At 47.6% G+C, this 26,504-nt stretch overlaps 2 long non-coding RNA genes and 5 other non-coding genes across 7 annotated transcripts; 4 read left to right on the top strand and 3 right to left on the bottom strand.

Annotated features, from left to right (window-relative positions):
- Positions 1-3,139: 3,139 nt before the first annotated feature.
- On the top strand, positions 3,140-3,211 carry TRNAQ-UUG. Its single transcript has one exon. It is a non-coding gene; the product is annotated as a tRNA-Gln (tRNA).
- A 3,055-nt stretch (positions 3,212-6,266) lies between these two features.
- LOC120225305 lies at positions 6,267-16,378 on the top strand. The gene is made up of 3 exons (XR_005526784.1): positions 6,267-6,361; positions 9,111-9,471; positions 15,358-16,378. It is a non-coding gene; the product is annotated as an uncharacterized LOC120225305 (long non-coding RNA).
- TRNAQ-CUG lies at positions 6,433-6,504 on the top strand. Its single transcript has one exon. It is a non-coding gene; the product is annotated as a tRNA-Gln (tRNA).
- Positions 9,631-9,702, bottom strand: TRNAM-CAU. The gene has a single exon. It is a non-coding gene; the product is annotated as a tRNA-Met (tRNA).
- Positions 15,205-15,278, bottom strand: TRNAT-AGU. Its single transcript has one exon. It is a non-coding gene; the product is annotated as a tRNA-Thr (tRNA).
- A 1,792-nt stretch (positions 16,379-18,170) lies between the features above and the next one.
- On the top strand, positions 18,171-18,253 carry TRNAL-UAA. The gene has a single exon. It is a non-coding gene; the product is annotated as a tRNA-Leu (tRNA).
- A 4,707-nt stretch (positions 18,254-22,960) lies between these two features.
- On the bottom strand, positions 22,961-24,028 carry LOC120225311. The gene is made up of 2 exons (XR_005526785.1): positions 23,924-24,028; positions 22,961-23,677 (listed from the first exon to the last, which is right to left on the bottom strand). It is a non-coding gene; the product is annotated as an uncharacterized LOC120225311 (long non-coding RNA).
- Between the last annotated feature and the right edge of the window lie 2,476 nt (positions 24,029-26,504).

Below are 26,504 nucleotides of genomic sequence, written 5' to 3'. Positions count from 1 at the left end.
GGATTTCTTTGTTCCATGAGCATGAAGGAGAAAAAGAAAGTATCACTGGTCGATTTTGGAACTAGTAGAGGAAACTCACAAGGATTTATTACCAGTTTAAAGGAAAGATTTCATGTACAACATTGTTGCCTCTGTAGTCTAGGATCAAAGAAGCCAATGGATCGCACTGCACACAGCAGAGAGAAGTGCCGGAGGGCTGTGCAGCGCCCTCTAGTGTTCCGGGGTCCTCAGAGATCCCCTTACAAATCAAATGACACTCCTATGTTTTTATCAACTGCAAACTACTGGGCAGCAGCTTTGAACACTGGCACAGACCCCCATACAGGACGGCAATATGGTACGTACACAGGGCCGCACTGGGCAGGCTTGGCTTGATATTTTACATGAAGAAATAGAAAAGAAATTGAAAAGGATGCTATTTCATACAAGAGAATTGGATCTTGTCTTCCACCATCCAGGAAATCCTTCTTTCTAACCCATTTATTGGCCATTGTCAGCAAGAAGGGTATGCTTTGGTTTCTATTTTTAGGTGTGTAGTATACAAACAGTCCCATCTTCCTTCATGCAAGCTTTTTTTCCAAATTGGTTTCCTTTAACCTCACCATTTTCCTATAAGAACTTATGGTTCCGTCTGTCTCAGCACATGTTAATAAGATAGGAGCTGTAACAAGGGTCGAATAATCCACAGAGCTTAAGACCACATGTGTAATAGGAAAATCATTAAGCATCAGGCATTAAGGGAATAAGAAAATATACAAATTGTTGCAAATCCCAGTTATTTTTTTAACGTTTTATTTATTTCTGAGAGAGAAAGAGAGACAGTGTGAGCAGGGGAGGGTCAGAGAAAGAGGGAGACACAGAATCTAAAACAGGCTCCAGGCTCTGAGCTGGCTGTCAGCACAGAGCCCGATGTGGGGCTCAAACCCACAAACCATGAGATCATGACTTGAGCCGAAGTCGGCCGCCCAACTGACTAAGCCACCAGGCACCCCACAAATCCCAGTTATAAGTCAGGCAAATCATTGGAGAGCCAGTCATTTTACCTCTGTGTGATCCAATCAGCCAGTGTAAAGAAAATTATTTTACTTAATCATAAAACAGGAGCATCTATTGACTAGATAGATATTGACTATAGACTAGAGCAGGCACTAGTCTAGCATTGAGGAGACATGGTGGGGAAAAAAAAGCTTGTGAAAGTTCCTTTTCTTTAGTGGAACATGGAGGGGAGGAGTGAGGCATACCAAAAGCAATTAATTAATTGATTAATTAAATCTATTCTATGTCAGCTCCTTGCTAAGTAGTTTGTATAAAATAAAGCAAGGCAGTGGCTAGAGAGTTGGGGGTCACAACTTTTTTTTTCAAAAAATGTTTAATGTTTGTCTACTTTTGAGAGACTGAGAGTGAGCAGGGGAGGGGCAGAGAGAGAGGGAGTCAGAGGATCTGAGGCTAACAGTACCGACAGCAGAGAGCCCTACCCCACACACCGCGAGATCATGACCTCAGTCAGGGTTGAACGCTCCACCTCTGACTGAGCCACCCAGGTGCCCCTGGAGTCACAATGTGAAGGCGGGCAGGGACAGTGGGGCATCACGGACATCAAGTGGAGAGAGAACCACCATCTAGGAGTAGCTACTCGAGGAGGAAGGGACGGGTGTAAAGTGCCCAAGTCAGCTCCCTGCTTGGCACGCTCTGGCACAGCCAGAGAGGCTGGTGCAGGTGCAGCAAAGGGAGCCATGGAGGGGAGAGGTTTTGAGCATCACACGTCTGCCTCTGTCTCGTCGTGCATCTTAATTCCTGCAGAGCCTCGCACACCCGAAGGTTCTCTGGGCAGCTGCTGAAAATGAGCACTGCAGAATCAGGGGGGACGGCCTCACCTGCACGAGGGTGTAGACCCAAGGCGGTGAAGGATATTCTTGTAAACAGATCCCTAAAGAGGTGGCTTCTAACAGAGGAATCCTGTTCTCCGCCCCACCCCCAGCACCAAGGCAGAATCTGGACTGACCCTGGGTGAATGACCCACAAATGTCTTTTTGGCGCTTCATAGAATAACAATACACAGCCCTTAGACGGTGTCTTTGGGGGGGATTCTTGCCCTGAATCATCTACTTCACATTTTTGACTTCTCAAATTTCATCCCACTCTTGCAGACTCTGTGGCCAACAGTGTGGTCAATAGTCACCATGTTTGGGGGCCTATCACCAGTTCATAAATAGGCCCCTAAGGGGACATGAACGCTGATGCTCATTAACATATTACTTATGTGACAGGAAATTGAGGACCGTCCTACTGGGCAATACTGAAGGAGTGGGCAGGGAGAATCCCCGTTTCTAGAAGTTTTTCTGGTTACTGTTACAGCATAGAAAGCCAGCCCAAATTCTAGTGCCACCAAAACAAAACAAAAACAAAAACAAAAACATGTTGCATCCGTGGATTCCGTGGTCAGGATGTGCCTGAAGACACCTGGGGCCTCAGATGGAAGTTCACCAATGTGGGATGATTCTCGGGGCAGCTGCCGAGGGCGACAATCATCCGAAGGCATCTTTACCCACATGCCTGTTACTGACACTGTGGGCCAGACCACTAATATGTGGTATGGGCTTCTTAGCAGTATCCTGGCCTGGAAGTGGTCAGAATTCTCAGGTCGTAACAGGATTCCAAGGGAGTCTCCCAACACCCCCCACCAGAAACTGACTTCCCACGTCAGAATAAACTGACTTCCTAAGTCAAAATGCTAACAAAATCCAACACGCCCTGCCAGATGTCTGTGAGATGATTCACTACAGACAGACGGGTGCAAAGGTGGGTGCAGGAATTTCAGTTAGAAAAGGCCCCTGAAAACCGGATGAAGAACATAGAAGGTGGTTTTACCAAAGCCGTGCAGTCCTAAGGACTATTCTTTGTAGAAGACTGTCCTGAGTAGGTCAGGACTTCAGCCTCTCCGGTCCTGACCTGTAAAAGCCATTTGTGACCCCAGCCACGGAGACAACTGAAACACTCATGCTTCCAACATACGCCTGCAGGGGGCGGTGCACTTTTATTGGGGGAAGGGAAGGGGAAAAAATTAAAATCTGGGGATTAGGAGCTGGATCGGTGATGAATATTTATCACATGAGATACCTGTTAAGCAAAGGCACCCGCCGGCCCCATGGTGTAATGGTTAGCACTCTGGACTTTGAATCCAGCGATCCGAGTTCAAATCTCGGTGGGACCTTCCTAGCCTTTTTGCCATTTCTTTTTGTTTTCTTTTTTTTTTTCCTCCCCGTTTTTCTTCCTGGGATCTGCACAGCTTCCATACGAAGCCCTCACGAGCAGTAATATTATCGGAAGCGTGAGTTCGCCTGCGCCAGCGAGACCACGTGCAGAAACTCGCACAGCAAGAAGCAGTCGCCAATCCTGTAAACTGCGCCCAGATCCGGGTTTGGAGGTGTGGGGTGGCGGGGCGGAGACTCGCGTCTCCGACATGTGCCCTTGGCTTGATTCCCACAAAGGGGCTGGTGTGCGCACAGGACTTCCGTCTCACGAGGAGTGGCCAGGTGGCTGTAGGCCTGGAACCGGGATCTGAGCTGAGAAGCGATGGACACCCGCCCTGGGCGCGCGCCTCCCCGGCGCCGGGCCTCCCCGCCCGGCGCTCCCCGCAAGCCGAGGTGCAGAGCGCGCGGTGCGCCCCCCGCGGCCCCAGCCCTGGCGGCCCCGCAGCCCCTCCGAGCCGCACAGGGGCCGGGTTCCTTCTTAGACCGGCTTGCTCGCGAGTCGTGCTACACGGACGTCTGTCCCCTCCTCTCCGCAGCTCCGACGGGGGCCCTAACCTGCCCGCACCTGCCGCCGCTCGCAGGGCCCCACGTCAGCTCCAGGCGCCAGCCGGGGTGAAATTGTTTCTGTTATCTCCATCCTTCCCCCTCTCTCCTCGTTTTCTACCTGCTGACTGTCCTTGCCCTCCCCTCTGCCCGCATGTTCTCCAAAAATCCACTAAGGCTTGCGGCCCTTCTCCCTGGAGCCATCGCGGGCTCCCTTCGACCGGCGTCCGTGTTTCCTCAACACCCCAACGTCCCCTTCTCATGCCGCCTCCGGTGTCGGTCCCGCGTGTAAGCACCCCTCCCTGCGGGCCGAGGCGGCAAGTCCCCCGGGGGAGGGGCCAGGCCGGACGCCGGCTCACCTGTGGGGTCTGGGTCCGCAGGCCCCGGGCTCGGCCGGGCCCCGGGACTGGCCGAGCGTGTCCCCTTTCCATGCGATGGGACTTCATCGTCCCAGACCCAGGGACGGGTCCTGTCCTCGCCTGCTTCCTGCTCACTCCGTTTCCTCCCATGACCCCACGTCTACACCCGCTAAGAACAAGATTTGCCCCAGACTGCAGCAGAAGCCTCCCTGGAGATGAATGTCCACAACTCTGGTCTTAATGAGGCCGCTCGGTGGCTAAAGGGAGGAGGAGAGGCGTCGGACCACCGCCTTTTGCATGTTTTAGGCAAGAAGTCACTTCAGGGAAGAAAGGCCCCTTTCACCGCACTCCTGCCGGGTCCCCCTGAAGCGCGCAGCTGCCCAGCTTCGATCCCTACCGGCCGCGAGGAGCCCGCGCGCCCGAGGCCTCCCCCGGAGCGCACCAGCCGTGCGTCTGAAGATTTCGGAGTGCGGCACCCGAAGCAGGGACTTGGGCGGTGGGTGCTCGGGTCTCCTCTCCGACGGCCCAGGAAGGGGACACGGGCTCCCGGACTGTGCCCTCGCCGGGCCCCCGCTCAGGCCCCCCGGGCCCCCAGCCAGCTCGCCTGCGGGCGGAGGCACCCCCCAGACGTGCTGTCTGCTAAACGGGGGGCCGCTGCTGCTCAAGTCAGGGGCCCTCCCTCGACCCCCCCCCACCCCCGGGTCCAGGCCATTGGGATTCCTTTTCCCTTTGGCGTCGGAACATGTGACTGAACTAGTGCGTTCATCTCTGGCTCGCTTCGTCGAGGAGTGAGCAACGTGCGGGGCTTTCCCAGCGCAGGGTTAAGGGTCTCCTTGGGGGGGACCTTCTCCTCCTCGGCGCCGGGTCTTGGCAGCTGAATGGCCCTCGGAGGGTTTGCACCCTCTGTCCCGAGGAGTTCCTACCCACTCTGTGCGAACTGCGAGCTGCACCGGTTCTCGGCCTGAGGAAAATTCCCAGCCCAGCTTTCCAGAAAGAGCCAGCCTGCAAAACTCGCTCTGCAAGGGGACCCGCAAAACCCCGGCATTTACAAGGAGAGTGGCGTGTTGTGGGGTTCGGTCGTCCCCGGGTTGGGGTGATGCGGCCTGTCTGGTTGCGCGGCGCTTTGTTGAGCTTCGACATATGTGTCCACCAGGGGGCGCGCCGTCCTCGCAGAGCTTCTTCACCGAATCCGTGGTTCCAGGAGGCAGCCTGGTCCGGCGGCCCCCCACCCACAGGCTCCGAATCCTTTAATCCGGGGGGGTGCAGCCCGGCCTGGCGGCCCCGCACCCACAGGCTCCGGATCCCGGGAAGGCACCCGGAACGCGCGCACGCCCCCGACGAAAGTACCGCTGCGCGCGGGAGGCCCCGGCGTCGCTGCCGCAGGTGCCACGTCCCGACGCTACTCGGGTCTGTCCCGGACGCGCCCCAAGACCCGCATTCCCTGAGCCACGTGTGTTCCCGGGCCTCCTGCGCCCGCTTTGCGTCAGCGCTCCCGAGGGGTCCTGGGGCCGCAGGGACCCTCCTCCGCCCCGGCCCCGGTCTGACCCCCTCACCCCCCCTCCCCCCGCACACACACAGGTGCCCAGGGACCCTCCTCCGCCCCGGCCCCGGTCTGCCCCCCTCACCCCCCCCCCCGCACACACATAGGTGCCCCAGGGAACCTCCTCCCGCCCCAGCCCCGGTCTGCCCCCCCCACCCCCCCCGCACACACACAGTTGCCCCAGGGCCGCAGGGACCCTCCTCGGCCCCCCACCCCCCACCCCGGCCCCGGTACCCCGCGCAGGTGCAGGGCCCGCGGAAGTGTCTCCTTCCGACGACCAAGCGGAGCGAAGGACCGCAGGGCTCGGACTCGGGTGTCTCCCGGGTAAAGCGGCGACCGTGTCCCCATGTCCCAGGGCGGGTGTGAGCCTCACGTGACGTAACAATGCAGACACCTGTCACAAAGCCTGAGCCTCGGTGGCGCCTCGGCCCGCGTCGCGACCTCACCTGTGCTCCTATTCAGGGGCTCGGGGCACCCCGTTCCGGACCTGCCTGGGGGAAATGCGGAGGTAAAGGCCTGGCGGGGGGGGGGGGGGGGGGGGGGGGGGAGGGAGGTTCCTGACGTTTGGAAGCCGGTGTTTTCCAGTAAGACTCTGGGTAGGAGGTGTGCACAGGTGACGACCATCCCCGACTCCATCCCGGAGGAGGAAGAGCCATCTACGCTTACACGTCAGGGGACTTGCGCGGGGCTTGGGCAAGAACTAGTCTATTAACCAATTAGGGAGAGGTGGCTGCGGTCGGGCCCCATGGTGTAATGGTCAGCACTCTGGACTCTGAATCCAGCGATCCGAGTTCAAATCTCGGTGGGACCTTACCTTCGTGTTTTTAATTTGATTCCCACCTTTCTGTAAACTACCAATTCACTATCTTTTCCAAACCGTTTCTATTCCGTTCCATCCTATTTCATTTAATCTGCAGACACATAACTTAAACGGGAGGTGGGGAGTCCCGTCCCTTCATTAAGTTCCAGTATAATTTTATTTTTCATATCTTGTACCTATGAAAAATTATGTATTTACTGTTTGATTGCTATTACATTCAATGACTACTCAAACAAGAAGAACATTTAAAGTAGAGAGACTCACAAACACTTGAAATAACTAAAAATCATATCTCAATTTTATATATTTTTGTTTTGGACTAGTATAATGGGGTAATTAATCACAGCCTTTAAGCATAAAAATGCAAATATTGGGATAAAATTCTGTGACAGATATAGAACAGAAATATTTTTAAAAGAGAAAGAAGAATTCATGAACGCTTTTTTCAACACTTTAAAAGCATGCTGTATTTTTTAAATTAAGGTATAAATAATATATAACATTCTATTAGTTTCAGGTTTATTTTAGATTGCACATATAAATGAGATCATAAGGCATTTGTCTTTCTCTGTCTTACTTATTTCACCATGTATATTTTTAGAGAACCCTAGTTCATGTCAGATTGTTAGAGCTTTTAGTTTCCAGTGAACAAGATTCAATCACTGATTGGATTCTTTCTTACTATCCAAATGTTACCATATGCTAGAAGTTACATTCTTTGGAGTGATTTAAATTTATGAGGAAACATTTTAGAAGACTGCTAGGAAACAATGTTTGAGAGCACAAAAATACTGTGGCAGTTCATTACGACCGTAAAGAATTAAAATTGCTCGAAGACATTGTTCTTGGTTCAAACAATGAAGTGATTGACCGAAGCAGCCCCCTTACATCATCTCAGAATGGTTCATTTCTAATTTTCAGGTGGATTTTTTCCTTCTATTTGTATATATTTGAGTTAAGGTGTTTTATTATGTTTTTGTAAACTTTTATTTAAGAGTATTGTTTTAAGCCTTCGTTGCTCTAAATATGTATTAGTTTCCAAGTAAATTTTTTTCTGAATTATCTTATTAATTGCAACCACCTGTTTTATTAATTTATATTTTGTATCTAAATCACGAGTCTATCCAGAACTTGATTTTTAACATAATTGAGTGTAAATGTCCATCTTTGTTTTCTTCCATAGGTCAAGTTACTTATGCCATCACAATTTGTTTTAAAATCACCTTCACTTGCTGAATGGAAATGTTAGCTTTGTTGTATGTTAATTGCCTTGTATCCATTTTTAAATTTATCTATTTCCTTCTCTATATACTTCTGACAATGCTAAAAATTTTCTGATTAGATTTTCTTTTAATACATTTTGATTCCCTTAGAGCACTCTTCCCTTTAGGTTATTTGAAATCTCCAGGTACAGGGGAATCAGAAGATAAAGGGAGGGGCTGGAGATTCCAGTAATGTAGCATTTTTAAGAGTCTTCCCTTTTCTCCATTAATAAATATCTATCATCAATGTGAATTCATGGAATCTCCTCCTTCCCCACGGTTTATGCTTCATTATTGCCCTTCACTACATTGGTGTCAAATTAACCCATGTGTAGCTGGGGCAGGGGGAGCCCCTTCATGCTGTTTTCTGTGTCCTTGTAACAAACCGCCAAGCGTGTGTTTAGGCGCTTCCTCACTTTGTGACGTAACAAATCGTTCCAGACTCGCTGGCATGTCCCCTGCCCCAGCCCTAAGGTCAGCTGTTCTCAGAGATGCCCGCTGTCTCCCAGCAGGGAAAAGTCCTAGACACCAATGTCTGGGAGCTTCGTACGAACACCTTCTGTGATGTCCTAGCCCTTTTAATGGAAAGATCTAGGGAATGATTTAATATTAATTTCTGAAAATGTAGAACATTCGCAAACGCAGCTTTTGAAAGGTAAAGGCTTACCAGTTCTTCACTCAATTTTACATAAGGAGCTTCACTGGTTATCGGTGCATAATACTGTATGTGTATGTCTTCCTAACTCCCGTCTTTCTTAAAAAAAAAAAAAATTGGTCGCATAGGGTAATACTCATCTGTGCTGTTCCCTCCTCCCCTCCTTAATATCTCCTGGAAGTCTCTCGCGTCTTTTTCGTAGCTGCATAGCGCTTCTCCTTTGAGTCTGTATGACACAGTTTATTCAACCAGTGTCCCGTGTCTGGACATTTGAACTGAAAGTGCCTTTAGGGGTCAAACAAGCAAAACAAATGGAAGATGATTGGTCTTGCGGAACAGGAACAGCTTCACCTCTAAACTGAGGGAACAAAACTGTCTACTGTGTGGACATTGTTACTCATATTTTTCCTTTTGATGCCTGGCTCTGTGGACTCCCATCGTTCAGAAGAGGCTACATTCTCTCGTCACCATCTAGGCACACGTTAGAAGGTATTTTGATTAGTAATTTTCTCTCAGTGTTTTCTGCAAGTACATCAGAAAGATACTACTTTTCTGCCTCGTTTGTCCATGGAACTTGGTGTGCGTTTGGAATGTTTTATGTTAATGTATTCCGATGTTCTGCCATTTCACATCTAACTTCTTTGCTTCTTGTCTTTCTCCTAACATTCTCATGAATCTAGTTTGTGTGCCTGCGGACAAGGAGAGCCTATGAAGATATCTTCCCAGGCCAGGCGCGTAAGATTGCTTTAGAGAAGAATTCGCCGCCGCCCATTACCATGGACTTGAAATGACTGTCATCAAGTCGTGCACAGGACTAGACGAAGCAGTGACAGAAGCAGAGAAAGAGCACCCAGGTGAAAAGGCAGGTTTACAGTAACCACCGGCCGCCGGCAAACGTAAGTGAGTTTCTCTTTCGGGTGGAAGAAAACGTGCACGAAAACACAGCCACGTGCCGCCTCAGGTGCGCGCTGCCGGGGGACGATGCGCTCCCGCGTTGGAAGCAAACATGCAACGTGCCACCCTCCTTTCCCTCTTCGAGAGGTAAGATTTGCCTCTACTTTGAAATGAGCAACAAGGCAATCATGCAACCACTTGCGGGAGAAAGGACGAGCACCCCACGCGTTTCTAGAAATCCTGTACCGTGTCAGAGGTGAATACTCTTAAGTCGAACGCACTGGTTGCTCAGTCAAAAAGACAGCCTAGCAGAGGATGGTTTCGATCCATCGACCTCTGGGTTATGGGCCCAGCACGCTTCCGCTGCGCCACTCTGCTCCGCGGGGGGTGTCTGGGTCCTACTTTTTATCATGCCCGGAAGCAGCCGCTCTGCCAGCCTGTCCTTCACCTCCCTCAGGTCCCCTGCTCCCAACTCGGCCGCTGCCAGACCGTCTCCTCTGCGAAGCAGGTGGCGCAGCGCCCCGAGCTGCTTACTCTCCAGCCGGAGCTGCTCCGGGCTCAGCCGCCTGCTGGGGGGGTCGGAGGGGAGGGGAGCCGCCGGGCTGACCGCCCTGCCCACGCGCCGCCACTGCCACTTCGGCTGGCAACCGGGGTGGTGCCGGCGGCAGGTGCCCCCCGCGCCCGGCTCCCGCTGCCCATGTCGGGGGGGGGGGGGGACTAGCTTCTTTCTCATTCTTTCCTGATAATGCCGGAGAGCCTTACTCTCTTGCCAGAAAGGGACGTTGTAACGAAATTAGAGACTATATACTACTACTAACTCCAGAACAAATACACAATTGTGTACGTTTGGGGAATTACTGGATATTGAAGGATGTAGATACCATGGTTCAGGACAATAGTTTGCCTGCTATATCAATCATTAAAGGAGACTAAAGGCCACCTAGTCCCTGCCCCCACCCCAAAAAATAAATAAATGAACTAGGGTCTGACTCACAGACAGGTCTCCAGCCCTTGGAGGGGTTACAAACGGGGCTGTTACTATTACCGAACTCACAGAGCTAAAAGATCATTAAAACATGACATCAGGCCTTTCATTTAGGGAGGGACAAAACTTATCAAATGACCCGAAGGATGTTTACTGGAAAAAAATTGTCAAGGACAGTTCTGTAAGTGGTATCGACCTGTGAAGTGTGTCTCAGAAACAATCCTTCCAACCACAAGGCTGCTCTCCCAGACCATCAAGCAACTGGAGACTCTCCAGGAAAAGACTAACAGTTAGGTCTCACTCAGAGGCCAAGGTCAGAGGAATTCTATCATCTGTGGGTGTGGATTGATGCTTTTACTAACTGGGGAAAGGCCTCCCCTACAAGACAGAAAGGGCACAAAAGGCAATACAAGTTCTGTTTTATAAAATAATGCCCAGGTTTGGCTTACCTAAAAGTTTACAAATTAATAATGGTAAATGGCTGCCTTGATTCTTTCTCCAGTAGAACTCCTGGCTCTTGGAAAAGTTCTACACCTCAAAGTCAAGCAAACTGTCTGCTTATATTCAACAAACTCTAAATAACACCTCACAAGCATTAGATGCTTTAAAAAATCTTTTTTAAATTATGTTAGGGCCAAACTCTTGGAAACAGAGCCACCATTGATCACTCACTACTCCTGCTTCTCTTGGGTTATGAGAGGCTCTCTGACATATGTTGTTTATGAAGTCAGGGTCTCTCCTAGATTATTTGACAGGTATGGAAACTATAGACATGATCTTAAGATGCCATCTTCTTGGTCAGTATAACCTTCACTTTGTGTTTTTCTCTGTGTGTCTGACAATGTTTATGCCGCCTCATGCCTGCCAGCCTTTCTGGAAAACCATACTGTGGGCCACTCGACTAACCCTTGGGTGGACTCTAATGGCTGGACCCCTACACCGTCCCTTGTCAGCCTGAGGAAGCCAGAACGGTCATTGTCCCTGCTCCCCGACAGCAGTTACAGGCCCTGATCCAGGAGAGAAATAACTAGGGAAAGGGGCGACATCAGGCAGGAGAGATAAGGGACCTTCAGGGAGGCAGCCTGCAGCTGCAGGTGGGAGGCTGAAGAAGCAGATGGGGGTCTCCCTTTATAAAATCCCTTATGGGTACCCTCTCCCCATTATCAAGGGCATAAAGGGGAATCTAAATGAGACAGGCAATCTAACCATAAGGCAACAGATGCAGGCCCACAGCTCCATCCTAACTACCTTATACCCCTGGGTCAGGGAGCAATTACCTGTGAGTCTGACCACAGACACTCACCCCTTTAAACCAGGAGATGCAATATAGATAAAGGAATGAAATGTCTGACCCCTAAACCCTTCCGGAGGGGCCCGTTCACTGTTATTTTTCCACCCCTACTGCAGTAAACGTAGCCGAAGTGGGTCCCTAGATTCACTACAGCTGAGTTAAGCCGGCATCTCCAAACTAGGAGTGCATTCCTGACTCATCTGCGCCGTGCAAGCTGACCGTACGGAAGAAGCAATCTGCAACTCCAGAGGCTTCCGGAGACTGCAGCCCTGCACTAGTCACTGTGGGAGCCAACTAATCTACACACAGCAGAAGCCTGAGGAATCGATGGTCTGGTGAAACAAGACTGTCCTTATTCCCTACGGTTCCTCACTGTGATGCACTGTCAGGCCTTGTTTCTCACTATTATTGTGATTCTTGCTCTACTCTTTGCCATAGGATTGGCCGAGGCCACCCTGGCCAGCTGGAAATGTGGTGAGAAATTTCTAACATGGGGAAACAATGGGCATAAGAGACTAGAAAATTAGGTCCCCACAAACCTGATAGTAACACAAAATACCCTAGTCCTACTACCGTGGTTTGGCTTTTCAGAAGCTCAATTATTGGGAAAAACTGTCTTGCCTAAGGAGGAAAAAAGTTTATCATAGTCTCTGTTAAAAACAGGCCTAGGCCAGGATTTTATAACTCAACTGCTCAGAAAACCCAATGGCGGAGGACCTCAGATCACCTTGAGCCGGATCCCCACCACTTGTCTCACTTCTCTCATCTGCGAGAGGCCTGAGATCATGTCAACACAGCCATCAAATGGCAGGTCCCAGGTGGACTGTACTAGCCATGTGGAAGGACAGCCTATATAGTACTTCCCTCAGTCTGGTCAAGGTCATATGTGCTGGAAACTATTCATCCATCTTTCTTCATGAGAGAAGTCCCACTCAACACCTCCCAAGAAACACCGCCTACTGAGAAGACTAAAGGTCCCCCACTGCAGCCAGGTCTCTCCCTCTGCAACCTGGGCTCACACACCAGGGTAAACACGTGTCCGGTGAGCGGATGTGGGGGGCAGGTAGGGAGCCAATTCCCGTCTCTTGTTTCACCAACACCGCGTGGGAGTAGGAGCACCAGTCCTGAATCCAGCCTCTGCCGGGGTCACGCCTGGCACGCCAGCCTTCCACAACTACTTCCCCTCATGTCACCATCCTTTTCCAGCAGCTTTGGATGACTTCTACTTGCAATACTTCTGACAACAAGTTCACGGTGAATTCTGTCAAAGATCTAAGGAAGATACTATACCCATTCTCTACAATCTCTTTCACAAGACAGAAGCAGAGGGAATACTTCCAAACTGACTCAACGAGGCCAGCATCACCCTAACACCAGTATCAAATGAAGACATGGCAGGAAAAGAAAACTACAGACCATCACCTTTATGAACACAGATGCAAAAATCCGCAGCAAAATAACAGGAAATTTAATCCTACAACATATACAAAGAATTATACACCATGACCAAGTGAGATTTATTCCAGGTGTGCAAGGCTGGTTCAAGATCTAAAATCATTTAATGTAATCCATCACACCAACAGGCTGAGAAAGACCACATGATCAGGTCAATAGATGCAGAAAAAGTATTTGACAAAATCCAACTCCCTTTCATGACAGAACTCTCAGTCAATGTCTCTACCTTCTACTCAGTTTTGCTGTGAACTGGAAACTGCTCTAAAAAAGTCTACTGAAAAATAATAAACGCATGTATTAGTGAAGAAAATGGTTACTGTGTATAGAATTGCACAAAAGGGAGTGAAGTTTTGAATTTCAACCTAGACAGGGAATAGATTGAGAGCCACTCCTGGGAGCGTGTGGAGAGTGGGGAAGAACGAGATTATTCTGATAGTGGTCCTGGTTTTAGCATAAGGCTCAAAGAATTTAAATACTTAAAAATATCTGGGAGTCGGATGCCTCCTAACCTCAGCATGGTGCTTGTTTTGGATCAAGTTTAAAATGCAGTTGTGGACAATGACTCCGTCATTGACTCCGACAATGACTGAGTAGAGAGAAGATCCCAGACTTTTAGGAGCCAATGCTGATGAACGCAGGAAACCTAGTTGGTTACCACCAGCCCGTCTCATATGTGGAGGTTCTGTAGTGTAGTGGTTATCACATTTGCTTCGCGTGCAAAAGGCCCCTGGTCCAAAGCCAGGTGGAAACACACCTACCTTGGGGGAGGTTGATCCTTTTCTCCTCCAACAATTCAATGCTATGTTTCACACAGACACTTGTCCCCCTTTCTGACCCAGCCTTGTATCCACATTCATCAATGGTCTCCAGTGCACATCCCTGTCCCCTCCTCTCCCAAGTTAGAGTCATGGGGACACACCAAGACAGGTGTCTGCTTCTGTGTGCCCTGTCACCACGCCAGGTGACATTGAAGGGGACCTGGGAGAAGGAGTTGTTTGGGAAAAGAACATAAGCCAGAAAAATATTTCAGGTGGAGAGAAGACCCTCTCACCAAGTTTGTTTTCATAGTTGTTCTCATAGTGTGGTGGTTTCTCGGATGCAACATTCTCCACTCAGTACCTGCCGCTCCCAGGTCTTCTAAAAGTACGTGGTATCATTGACCATCACCTTGGGCTGCGTTCCGCTTTCAGGTGTCCTTTAAAATCCAGTCTTTGGACAAAAAATTGGACTCCCAAAGGGGGCCAGCAGCGTGGCTGGCAAACTACACGCTTGACATAATGCTCTGCTATTGCTGGTTTGAAATTCTCACTAACTTTTCAACAGAAAGCCCTTTGTTTTCATTTTGCGCTGAGCCCACAGATCACATCACACGTTCTTCTTCCAAAAGCTCACAAAAGGAGCCATCATGCAATTTCTCTGGTCCCTACAGGGAGGAGCAAGAAGCTGAGACCGATGCCACTCTCTGCCTGACAACAAATGTCGTGCACCCTCCTGGGGGTGGAGGGGTGCCTTTGTACACTGTACTAAGACACGTCCTGGAATATCAAATGGAAAAGATAAGCTAAAACATTAAAATTTTATTCTAGGATTTGATTTTTTCCCAGCCTTTTATTTTAATCTAAGGACTTCAGGTCCCATTTGCCTCCGCTCTCTCGTTAGGCTTCTTTGTTCTGTTGTGTTGTGTTCTGTTTTGGTTTGTTTCATCAGCGGTCATTCTTGTTACTCTTCCAAGATTCCATCACGTTACTGTACTTTTCAAAATATTCTGTGGCATCCTAGAATCCACAATCACATGAGGAGGGATGAGTATCACAGCTCTCAATTTATGCAATACGCACATTTTGTCTCTTTTTCTTGCCTTCTTTGTGAATTACATTAAAAGTAAACTGTTCAGGGAGACCACAGGCTTCTCAGGAAATGTGGAGAGTAGCTATTGAAGTTTAAAACTAGAAAATTATAGCTCACATCTAGCACATAGCATAGCTTTGCTAATTCATGGTGAATCATTTTCTTCTACAAAGTGCCTCAGACATGGAGTCTACTTGTCTGAGGCTTCCATCAGGTATAAACCAAGTTTTGTTTTGTTTATTTTTTACCCATTGCCTGTATTTGCCTTGGCCAATTTCACTTTATAAAACCTCAAAGGGAAAGGCCCCGCTGGGATTCGAACCCAGGATCTCCTGTTTACTAGACAGGCGCTTTAACCAACTAAGCCACGGAGCCTGACAGTCTGTCTTCGTTTGTCACATATTCTTTTATGAAACTTGACACTTTAATGTGTGTATTTTGGCAATTGCTTTAGGATTTCACAGGAAGATGAACTCAGCCCCCTGACAGAACCCAAGAGCCATGCTCTAGTCGTGGAACGAGAGGCGTGTTGAGAAGACCCTTTTCCTCAGGAAACTGGCTTGCTGGGCTCTGAGAACCATCCCATCTAGACTCCGGTGGGCACAAGACGCTTCCTGATTAGGACTCAGCCATGCTGCCTGGGAATTCTTCTCCTGGACCCTTGGCTCCACCCTCTGGATCATCCATCCTGTTAAGAAAAATTTTCTCTTACTTGCAGCTGAAGACAGTCTTCTAAGCTGACCTCCTCCCCGTAGTCTGGAAGGTTCCAGGCCCTCTCTTCATTTTCATTTTCTTTTCATTTTCCCAGGGCCTCTATCCCTTTAGTTCAAGATGTCCATGTCGCACCACCCTGCTCTTTAAAAACCTGTGATTCCGTGAACATTGTTGGACTTCACTCCTTTACATTGGGAGTTGGCAAGCTGTGATCCGTGGGACAGATCTGGCCAGCTACCTGTTTGTATAAAGTTTTATTGGAACACGGCCACACGTCTCTTTTCACGTTATCTGCGGCTGCTTTCCTGCTACAACAGCAGACTGGAGTAGCTTCAACAGAAACTGTACGGGCCACAAAGCTGGAAATATTTACCATGTGTAATGAAGAAAAAGTTGGCCACCTCTGTATTAAACAAAGCCACATTCACAAATCTCATGAAAATAAGCCTTGTTTACTGTGTAAACCTTGTTTACTGCGGCTTCCAAGTGAGCTGTTGTAGCATCACGCCCTTAAGAACTGTGGATGGTGGACGGGGCGTGCAGGGCAAGTCCTTAAGATGCTCAGGCTTTTCTGTTTAGATACTGCCTTCATTCCCTTTGAAGTGCCAACTGCAGATTCTATAGTCATGCCTCTGGCTTCAGCTTGAGACCACATTTTCTGACAGTGCTCTGCATTTAATTCTTGCCTGAAAGTCATTTCTTATCTTCAGCATCGATTTTCATCTGGAGCAGCTGGGAATAATAAACAGCTTGTCCTTCAAGCCCTCTGAGTTCTGGCTCATTTGTATTGAACTGTTCTCCCCTTCACTTCAACCTCTCGTCTCACATTTTACTACGAACAGCCACAAAAGTGAAGCAACGCCTTCACAATTCCATCTGGAAATCTCTTTAGCTAAGTCGGGCAGCTCAGTAGGATTGTTTTCTACATTCCATATTACTGCAGGCCATCGCGTTTCTAAATCCTCTACTGTTTCACTGAGAATCCCTTTACCTCCAGGTTCAGGTAACAATTTCCTCAGAACGCACCTGTTCCTCCTGTGGCTTACCCGGCGCTCTGTTGGGCGGGGGTTCCAAGCCTAAGTTTACACCTTGGTGTGAACTCCACCTCATACCCCTTAAATTGGGATGTCTCCGGAGAGCAGGTGGGAACTATTTCCAGTGCTTTATAAGCAGCTTACCTTTTCCCAGTGGCTCTTTCTGGAGCCTCCTGGAGTTTTAACCCCATCTGAGTGTGAATCAACATCTGACCGAAGGTAGGATAGGGCCCGACCGCCAGCCCCGGAGCCCTCTCTGTGCGCGGCCCTCTCCTCTCCAGGGTCCTCGCCCCTGTGTCCTGACCGCTTCGGCCTCCCTGAAATGCTATGTTGTGTCCCAGTGCGGGTACCTGCCTGGCTCCGAATTCGTAGAAGCTGCCTCTAGGCAATACGCTAAAACCTTCATAAGACTCACCTCTTCCATCCCCTTCTGTCAAGGATTGAGGTCCCGCACTGACAGCAAATGTCAGAAACCAGCGATGACATCTTTCCGGCTAGCGTCCGTGCTGCCCACAGCGGGAGCGGAGCCCGCGTCCCTGTTGTCAGTGGTCTTTTTCAGCGGCGTCAGGATTTCGAGTCCCACACACGGCACTGCGTGTACACACGTGTTCGGACGTTGCTGAAGTATGCTTTTACAACTCTTTGCTCACCCACTGCCGAGTAATGAAACTCGAAGTGTCTTCCCATCTCACAAGCCCACGAACAATGCTGTGACTCACTGCCTTCCGCGTGGGCCTTCCCCTCCGGTGCAGGATGTGGGGGGGGGGCTGGGGGGGAACGTCCTGCCCTTGAATAAATTCCAGAAGGACGCCCTCAGTTTATCCGGGCGGGATGGGAGGGCTCTTCTCTTCCTGCAACAATGTGAGGTTAACGAGCTCGCCCTGGGACTTGGAAATCCCTGGACACAGAGGCAGTTCACATTCGTGACTTTGATTTTAATGGCAAGGGGCTGTAACTGCCAGCCCAGTGTCCCCGAAGGGGCAGAGGGTGGGACCCTGCCCCGCAACTCCGGCATAGAGCGGACCGCCCCACGTTGGGTGGGGAGAGGGGAGGGGGAGGTCTGGGGCAAGGGCCACCAGCGCGGGAAAACGCCTGTCTGTCTCTTAAGCAAGAGTGCAGACGGCGGGGAGCAGAGGGAGCAGGCGCACTGGGGCGGGTGGGGTGGGGAGGTGGAGGCGGGGTGGGGAGGTGGGGTGGGGTGGGGAGGTGGAGGGGGGGTGGGGAGGTGGAGGGGGGGTGGGGAGGTGGGCGGTGGGGTCTTAGTTAACTCCGTAGGTCCTGCGTTCATTTTCCTTTTCGTGCCAATAGAAACAGCTGCGTCTCTGAAGCGCAGGCGGAGAGCTGGGGGATGTGGGCGCCTTCCGAAAGCACAGACGGCGGGCCGTTTCCTCTGCGATGACCCACCTCACGTCCGCATGCAACTCCGCAAAGTCAGAAATCACCCGGCCTTTCCTTCCTGCGCAGCCCAAATACCCCGCTTCTAATAAAAAAAAAACTAGCCAGGGCACAGAACCCAGCCACCGGGATGGCCGAGTGGTTAAGGCGTTGGACTTAAGATCCAATGGGCGTGTGCCCGCGTGGGTTCGAACCCCACTCCCGGTAAGGTGAGTTTTGGGGACCAGGCCCTTCCTGGGGTCGTGCCAGCGACCCATATGATTTGGGTCCACGAGTCTGTGTGTGCTTTTCTGTCCCTCTACGAAAACCTTACTCTGCACTGTCTTGAAGCTGAAGCACGTGCATGAACCGTTTTTTGTCCTGACCCCATCAGATGGCACGTGAGGATCGCCCCACCCCCCCACCCCACCCCCGTGCCACCCCAGACCCAGGAACCCATCAAATGGCCAACGTGAGGACCCCCGTCCCCTGCGTGCCACTCCAAGTCCGCAGTTTTCCTAACGAGCTGTTCATACTCCAGGCCTTTCTGTCCCAAGGGGATTGGGGCCCTGGAGGCTTGGCCCTGTGGCCCCCGCCAGAGAACCACCTGCCAGGTGGACCTCCCACTCCGCTAAGCTGCCCCCATCCCCTCAGCGTGCTCGCAACACAGCTGAACTCGCACCAGCTGAACGTGGCTGTTTTGAAATTCAAAGAAGCTCCCTCCCCCGGGGAAGCCCTATCTCGCCTTCCTCTGGTTAGTGTGGTTGGCCATCCTCTTAAGTGCTCGGCCCCCCTGGGTTTCCTCCTCTGGGAACTTACTATGTCCTGTACTCCTTTCCCTTAGGATTTGTAGGAGCCCTTCAACCATGAGTCCACAAGGCCTTTGCTGGCATGTGACAGGTAAGCCACTTATTTGCCCCTGAACTTGGCAGGGATTTTGGATGACACTTTGGACTGTGTGCACTACAGTGACCAGTCTTCTGGTTCAATGTCTGACTTAGATGTGCCCCCCCACCAGAGAGTGACAGGGAACACCATTTTTTCTAGAATGTTCATGATTTCTTTTTTTGTATTTAGATCTTTGATGTATCCAATTTTCCCCTGTGTTGTAATATGTGAGATACAGATCTAACTCTACCTTATTTCCAGATTACCAGTACTCTCAACACTGTATTATTGAATGTCCATGTTCTCCTCATCCACTGAAATGCCAGGCTACTAAATTCTGTTCCCTAAAATGCATAGGACTGGGTGATTTGAAAGCCCATGAGCTTTGGAACTCAACAACCAATGTTCTAATTCGGGCTTTCCCACAGGCTCTCTGAGCCTTGATTTATTCCTTTGTTACATGGAAATAATAATCCTTACCTCATGGTAAATGCCTCCTGAATTAACGGGTCTGTATAGACTCATCCTCTTTCCCCTAAGGAAAAACTCACTTCTTTTGTAGCAGCCCTTAACAGAAACCTGACATCAGATTGAAGATCAGATAAAATTTGTCCTTATAGTTAAATTGTTTCTATGCTTTGAGATCAAACACTGAGATTCCACATTTGAAAGTTCTCTGATCCATGGGGTGCCTAGGTAGCTCAGTCGGTTAATCAGTTAATCGGTTAATAGTCCGACTTCTGCTCAGGTCATGATCTCACGGTTCATGGGTTCAAGCCCTGCATTGGGCTCTGTGCTGACAACTCAGAGCCTGGAGCCTGCTTCAGATTCTGTGTCTCCCTCCCCCACCTGTGCTCTGTCTCTCTCTCAAAACTGAATAAACATTAAGAAAGTTTTTTTCTAACTGTTAGAATAGATGAAGTCAGTAAAATTACAGGATATGAGATCAGCCCACAAAAACCATCTGTGCTTCTAGACATTAACAATGAACTCTACAAAAAGGAAATTAGGAAAACAATCCTGCTTATTACAAAAAAGAATCAAATACTCAGGAATAAACTCAACTGAGGAGATAAAATACTTGTACACTGAAAACTACAAGACACAGATGAAACAAAGAAGTTGCAAACAAATAGACTTCCCATTGGGTGGAAACTTTAATATTGTTCAAATGTCCATGCTACCCAAGAGATCTACAGATTCGATGTAATCCCTATCAAATCCCAAAGGCATTTTCTACAGAAATTGAGAAAACAATTCTGTAATTCATACAGAAGCACAAAGGAGACTAAAGAGTCAGACCAATCTTGAGAAGAACAAAGCCAGAGGCATCACACTTCCTGCTTTCAAAACCACTACAGAGATACAGTAATCGAGAGTATGGTAATAGCATAAAAATATACATATAGACCAAAGAACAAATGGAGAATCCAGAAGTAAATCCATGCATCTGCGGCCAACTGATCCTCAACAAGGATGCAAGATGGAGAGAGGATAGTCTCTTTGACAAATGGTGATAGAAAACTGAATATTCACGCGTAATAGAATGACACTGGACCCTTATATCATAGATAAAAAACAAACACAATAAAGACTTATATGTAAGAGCTGAAATTGTAAAAGTGCTACAGAAAAAAAACACTCAGAGGAAAGGTTCATGACATTGGCTTTGGCAATGATTTCATGAGCAAGACCCGAAAAGCACAGGCAACAAAAGCCAAAACTGATGAGTGGGACTACATCAAGTTAAAATGCTTCTGCAGTGCAAAGAAACAATCAACACAGCAAAAAGGCAACCTACAGAATGGGAGAAAATATTTGCAAATCATGTATCTGATAAGGGGTAATTCTCTAAATCCATAAGGAACAGCTACAACTCAATAGCAATAAATAAAACAAAAAATAAATAGTCCAATTAAAAAATGGGCTAAGGACCTGAAAAGACATTTCTCCAAAGAAGATATGTAAATGGCCCACAAGTATATGGAAAGATGCTCAATGTCATTAATCATCAGAAGAATGCAGATCAAAACCACACACACACACACACACACACACACACACAAAACCTGTGAAGATGACTATTATCAAAAAAATATGACAAATAAAAAAGGACAACAGTGCTGGTGAAGATGTGGAGAAAGCGGAATTCCTGCATGCTGTTGGTAGGAAGGAAATGGTGCAGCTGCTATGAAAACAGTAAGGCGTTTCCTCAAAATATTAAAAGCAGAACGATCATGCTCTAGCCATCCCACTTCCGGGATTTCTCCAAAAGAGATGAAATCATGATCTGGAAGGGATATTATCACTGCCGTGTCCACTGCAACAGCGTTCAGAATAGCCCAGATGTGAACACCACCTAGACGTTCAAGCAGATAAAACCCGGTCTCTACAGACAACGGTTCAGCCTTAAAACAGGGCGGCATTCTGCAATACCCGACCACATGGACGAACTCTGAGGAGATCATTCTAAGTGAAATAAGCCACTGCTTCCCCTGACTTGAGGAATGCAATCTCGTCAAATTCACAGAATCAAAGAGTGGAACGGGGGTTGCCAGAGGCTGGGGGCCAGACAGTTCTCACAGACACGGTTTCAGTCAATGACCAAGCTCAGGGATGTGCTGGACAGCATGCACCTCCGGTCAATGGCGATCCAGTGTACGTTTATACACTTGTGAAGAGGGTGGATCTCACGTGAAGTGCTCTTTCCACAATAAAAAAAAAAAAGAACCAGAAAATGAATCGGTGTAGTGATGGATGAAAGAAAAGCAAGTTTGTGCAGACACAGGAGAAATTACAGCAAAGAGTGAAACAGGCTGAACACCTGTGGTTCCAAACTCGCTTCCCTGGGTCCTGAGTAACAGACCCCCTCCGGAGAGGAGGCCGGAAGTCCTAGACTGACGTGAAGGTTGCTCTCTCAGAACTCAAGAATTTGTCTATGACTGCTGACAAGATGTCTACTGAACTTAGGACATATTCAGGCTATTTGATTACTTACCTAAAATACGTGGAGAAAAGGTTAAAGATGCCCCCAAGATACTCAAATAATCACCTCTCGGCAGTGTACTGATGCCGCGGGTACAAGTCGTGATTTGCAGGTCGGCTCTGTGTTTTTGTGGATACACCTGCCTCCCAGGTGAGAGACTGCAACCCCACAGTGATCTATGTGTTTGAGTCCTGCACAACATGATGGTGATGATTCCGAGAGCCATCTCTTAGCTCCTCTCAGTTTTCAAACCGGGGTATATGTGCCTCCTTGGGGACACGTGGACACACACCTGTAAGGAAACTAACTTGCTGATCTTGGACTTCCACATGGACTCGTTTATGACTAATCTGCCTGAAGCCTGCTGCTTTCCCATGGGCCCTTTCGTCACAAGCCGTCTCCACTCAGCCATCCGGAGTCACACGCTTCACACTGACCCAAGAGGCACAGCCTCCTCAAAGCATCTCACAAAAGGACTCTGAAATAACGGTGTCAGTGAGCAAGTAAGCCTTACATGACTTGTAACAAAATGGTTTCTCCTACATTTGCTTTGCACAGAAGTGAGGAGGGTCTAACCCTGCTGTCAGCGACAGGTAACAAAAACATTTTTATGATGGATAATGTGATTTGGGCATGTAATACAGGTGTCAGAAAAATTAGAATAGCATTCCTATTTCAGACTCCTTGAATTCCTACCTACTGATTTATGTAAGTTAATATAATATAATCTCTCATATCTATGATAATGAAATAGACAAAATTGATATTGAACTTGTTTCATTCTTGCAACGAAAAATATTCATCCACAGATGCATGCATTAATTACAAAATCTTAGCCACATCCATCTCATTAAGAGTGAATTTGCAACTCAATTTTACTTTATTAACTTATCAAATGTATATTACATTCACAATGGCTTGATTTTACACTAATAAAAATTATACCTTAATACAGAAAACAAATGAGCTCTTAAAGCTATTATGTCAATGGAACTTTTATTAAAAAATTAAGTTCACTGTTTAGACTTTTTTGTTGCAGAGAAGACAAGGTAGACCAAAAATAGCCACATTACAAGAGTTTATTTTTGTGGACTGGGGAATGAAAATACAAGTTCAGTCACAAAGGAGGAGGATGTAAAGTTTCAAATGTTAAAGAAAATTATTTTTCTAAATGGATGATAGCTAGGGCACCCGGATAGCTCAGTTAGTCAGGCATCCGACTCCGGATTCCTCTCAGGTCACGATCTCATGGTTCATGGGATCGGCCCAAGTCGGCCTTGTGCTGAGAGCGCGGAGCCTACTTGGGACTCTCTCTCCCCCTCCCCGGTGTGTGCTACCAAAATAAATAGACTAAAATAAATAAGTAAACAAATGGAGGATAGTCCATTTAAAATAACCATCACTGTGGTATTTAGATCCAACTGGATAAATTTAGTAGAGTGTTGGAACACATTTTAAAATGTCACAATTTACAATGTACTGGCAATCATATTCTTTACCACTGTTTACACTTACGATGAAGAATTTTATGTGCCAATGTAAAACTGTGCGAGGGGTGCACCATCTTTCAAAGGGGTATGCTTTCAACTTCTGGGGACCCCTTCTCTAGAATAGGAGTCCTTAAGATGGGATGTAATGTACTGCTTATAGACACACTTGATGGTTAGTCTTACTAGCTGTAGGACACTGGGCAAGCTCAGTCTACTTATCTGTAAAATGGGGACAGTACTCTATCTACAGAGAGTGATCTGTCAAACTTCAGTATGCATTAGAATCACCTGGAAGATGGGGTGCCTGGGTGGCTTAGTCGGTTGAGCGTCCGACTTTCGCTTAGGTCATGATCTCACGGTTCGTGGGTTCCAGCCCCGCGTCGGGCTCTGTGCTGACTGCCGGCTCAGAGCCTGGAGCCTGTTTCAGTCTGTGACTCCCTCTCTCTCTGACTCTCCCCTGCTCACGCTGTCTCTCTCTCTCTTTCTCTCCTAGAAATAAATAAAAATATTTAAAAAAAAAAAAAAAGGAATCACCTGGAAGGCTTGTTAAAACAGATTGCTGGGCCCTCGCTTCCGGAGTCTGATTCAGAAGGTCTGGGGTCAGGCACCCAAATCTGCATTTCCCACAGGTTTGCAGGTAATACTCGGGAGGTTTTCCAGTGTGGGTTTTGTTTCCTGGGGACTTTCAGAATGCACACATCAGAAAGTCAGTCTCTCATTTTGGTGAAGAGGAACAAAAATAATCTTTCCTTCTACCCTTCTGAGTTCTCAGTGTGGGCCCCTATAACATAAAGATGAATTAACAGAACACACTTTATTTAAGAATAAGAAGAAAGGTTGGAGTGTTTTTCTTGTGTCTGCTGCTTTTTGAAAGCCTTTTGCTCAAAATGACCATTGGGCCCCAGGGGCATGTTTTGGGCTGGTATTCTCTGCCACCCTTCACCAGCTTCTTCCTTATTTCCTAATGGCAAAGCCCACAGAGCAGCCTCCCCACGTCACAAAAGGAGAATTTTCAGGTGGACCACCTGACGCTAGCGATCGGGCACAGCTTGGAATGGGCAGGTCAGGCCAGACCCTTTCCCTCGCCAGCTTCCACCGTCCACACTGCTCATCCGGCTCTACAGTACCACCTGCTCACTGGGTTTTATGGCCTCTGAAGTTGCTGTGCTGATGGAGGGGAAGAGAAGAATTTCCTCTACCTTTCAAGTTTCTTCTAGCTGGTCTTACAATTAAATTTGCATGAGACAAATCAACAGGAGGAGAAACCCCAAAGTTTAATTACATACATGTGGGGGCCTAATAACGAGCAAAATTAAAAGCTTCCTTCCACAAGGAAATAATGGAAATCAAATGCCAATGATAAACAAGAGACACATGACTGTGATAATGCGTCTGAGCTAGAAAAAAATGGAACATGAACAAGTTTTAAAATGAACCCAGAAAATAGTGGTGGGTGAAACCTTGTATGAGCAAACAAGGAAGCCAAACCTGAGATGAAACAATCAGTGATTCATAGGACAGGTAGAAAAGAACATAAATTTAATTTGGAAGTGAATGTGGTCGAAGGGGAGAAGAATGCGGCACCCCGAAGTATGTCATTTTAACATATTGGTTATTTTGAATTAAAGGTGTTTGAAAAACAATTCATACATGAAGGACACTCTGACCCTCCTTTGTCCCGCCCCCCCCCCACAAAAGCAGGAGCAAAGTCTTCCATGTGAAAGGTCCCCTCCGTGTACCAGAAAGGTAGAGAACATCCTTAGCACCAGAGACAGGGATTCAGGGCCGGCAAGACTCTGAGAAGCCTGTACAAATAAACCTTGTTACTTCTCCACCATTAATCATCCCAAGTCCAAACCCCTTTGTCCTGTCAATTCTTCACAAATTTATTGTTTCTTTGTCTACATGGTAGGAAAACTTCCTGCCTTGGTCACATTTTTGAGTTTCCTTTTTGTATGGGCTTCTAATATGTATAAAATTAAATTCATTTTTCTCCCGTGAATCAGTCTTATCTCAATTTAATTACTAGACCAGTCAAAGAAACTAGAAGGGGAAAAGGAAAAATTTTTCTGATCCTACATGGTGTTATAGGAAGACAATGGACCCACAGTTTGGGGTTGATCCCAGAGTAGCTACAGTATAATTCAGCTCCAGTTTTTCAGTAACTTATATTTTAAAATAACAGTTGTAACTAAAATCTTACATAACAGTTATTATGTACCAAGCACTATTCATGTGTTTTAAATGAATCAACATGTTGAAACATAACAACAAACTTATAAAATGGGTATTATAATCTTGCTCATTTTACAGATAAAAAATGGAGTCAGCATTCTGATCATATAGCTCTAGAGAACTTCTTTATAATGAGGTCACTACACTGTTTCTCAAAAGCATGTTTCTCATTTTGTCAGTGGATGATCATATTCTGAGGAATCCTATTCAAATAACCGAGTTCACAGCATCTTGAATTATACCTTAGAATATTAATTGCCTCAATTTTTGATTAATATTAATCTCATCACTAAAACTGAATATGAACTGTGGACCTGAAAACTCCGGTCTAGATGAGGAGCTCTGAGCATATGCCGGCCAGGTGCCCTGCGCTCCTGCCAGCATGATTCTTTCTGGGAACTGCACCTTAATTATTCAGTAAGTTAGTTGTTTTTATCTAGTTTCCCAATAAGGAAAAGAAGGATAATGAGTGTAAACGTCCTAGAGATTGGTGATTCTTTTTTTTTCTTCTCTTTCATTTTTTCTAATTTAGTCATTGTTTGTTTTACATTATATAAGTATATACAGGGGCTCTTTGTAGAAAATGTGGCTAACTAAACAAAATGAAAAAAAAAAAACATGGTTCATAACTCCACCATCTAAAGGGAATTACAATTTAGCACATGTAATAATGTCCTGAGATATGTGTGAACACATTCTCATTGATTCTTCAATTTCAAAGTTTAAACAAAATATGTATGTCAGACTTACAGAAAAAAATGCAAAAGTAATAACAAAGATTTCCTATATACTCTTCATCCAATTTCACCAATTGGGAACACATTTTCTACATTTGCCCTTTGATTTCATACGTACCCATTTCCCCCCCTGAACCACATGA

Source organism: Hyaena hyaena, unplaced genomic scaffold (assembly GCF_003009895.1).
Source record: "Hyaena hyaena isolate Hyena2069 unplaced genomic scaffold, ASM300989v1 scaffold_1367, whole genome shotgun sequence".
NCBI classification, from domain to species: domain Eukaryota; kingdom Metazoa; phylum Chordata; class Mammalia; order Carnivora; family Hyaenidae; genus Hyaena; species Hyaena hyaena.
The sequence above is the reverse complement of the archived record's forward strand: the minus strand, read 5'-3'. Positions and strand labels throughout refer to the sequence as shown.